The sequence below is a fragment of the Orycteropus afer genome, unplaced genomic scaffold (assembly GCF_000298275.1).
Source record: "Orycteropus afer afer isolate SDZICR_OR568_19922 unplaced genomic scaffold, OryAfe1.0 scaffold00125, whole genome shotgun sequence".
Classification (NCBI taxonomy): Eukaryota; Metazoa; Chordata; class Mammalia; order Tubulidentata; family Orycteropodidae; genus Orycteropus; species Orycteropus afer.
Genome location: NW_006921712.1, coordinates 7663135 through 7664769, shown reverse-complemented (window position 1 = coordinate 7664769; position 1635 = coordinate 7663135).

Genomic DNA, 1635 nt, shown 5'->3' with positions numbered 1-1635 from the left:
AGCCCACAGGTTCAACTACTTGGTCCCTCTGGGTACCTGGCTATGACCAAGAAGTGACTACAATCTTGTCCCTTGTCAGTTCTACTCTACCCCTGGGAATTCAGTCATACAAATACACTGATAGGACCATTGTCTACCAACTCTATACATTGACTTGGGTACGCTCCAAATGGATCTCCAGTTTTGCCAACACCATTTATTAAACAAACATTCTCTTCCTCATTTAATGGATTTTGGCCCTTTGTCAAAGATCAGCTGACCATAGATTGATGGATCTATTTCTGGGTTCTCAATTCGATTTCATTGGTTATGAGTCTGTCATTATACCAATACAAGGCAGTTTTGACTACTGTGGCTATATTGTAGGTTTTGAGATCTTGCAGTGTAAGACCTCCTACTTTGTTCTTCTTCTTCAATAGTGCTTTGCTTACCTGAAGTCTCTTTCCTTTCCATATAAAGGTAGTGTTTTGTTTTTCCATATCTTTAAAGAATGTTGATGATATCTGGATTGGGATCACATTGAATTATAGATTGCTTTAGGTAGAATTGACATTTTCACAATATTCAAGTTTCCTATCCATGAGTATGGGATGTTCTTCCATTTATGTAGATCTCTTATGGTTCCTTGAAGTAGTTTTTTATAGTTTTCTTTGTACAGGTCTTTTGTGTCTCTGGTCAGATTTATTCCCAAGTATTTTAGGACTGTTAATCTTTATGGAAGCAAACTGCCTTATCTTTCTCCTGCAGGGTGGCTTGTGGGTTTGAACCACCGACCTTTGGGTTAGCAGCCTAATGCCTTGACCACAGCACCACCAGAACCTGAGAATTAATGAAAAATATTTATTTTGTGTTATTGCTTAGATAAATATGCTTAAATAATATGTGAGGTGATATGACAAAATAATCTTTATCATTACTTTTCTCCTTTTTCTTAGCAGTTTCATTAATATTAGATCTCTCCCCACCTTACTGTTTTCACACCGTGGAATTTTAATCTGAAACCATCATTTAAGATGCAACTTTCAGTCTTAAAATTAATGGAACAGAGACCCAGAGGAATTCTGTGATTTTCCCAACATTACATAGAATCAGTGCTCAAAATGTATTTGCTTTGTAATTCCCTATACAGGACCTTCAAATGCAGATTGTTTCACAAAGACACTAAAGCTCAGATGTGAAGACTGACAAAGTTGTTATGATCAGTTTATTTAGCATTGATCATGCTCTGAGCTGGAATTGACTCAATGGTAACAGCTTGGTTTCAATCATTTTAAAATTTAGCATTTAAATTAAGTTTATTTTTCCCCTCCATATTATAGAACAAAGTAAAGTCATACCAAAAACAGAATATAAAGTGTAAAAATAAATATATATTTTCTGAAGCTTCTTTCTAGCTTACAGGAATTTCAATCTTTGAATTGAAAAATTAGGAGGAAACAACAACAAAAACCATGCTTTTATTATATTCCTTTTAAACAGATTCACACTTGTGAAACAGAGAAATTGATAGCAAATATCTTACTTTAGTGTTTGGGTTTTCTTACTCTCCAAAGCAATTATTCATTTTAAAGAAACTCCTGACTTAAATTAACCTACCAGTGAGCTTTCTTTCCCCAAAACTTGCAAATCCTTTAT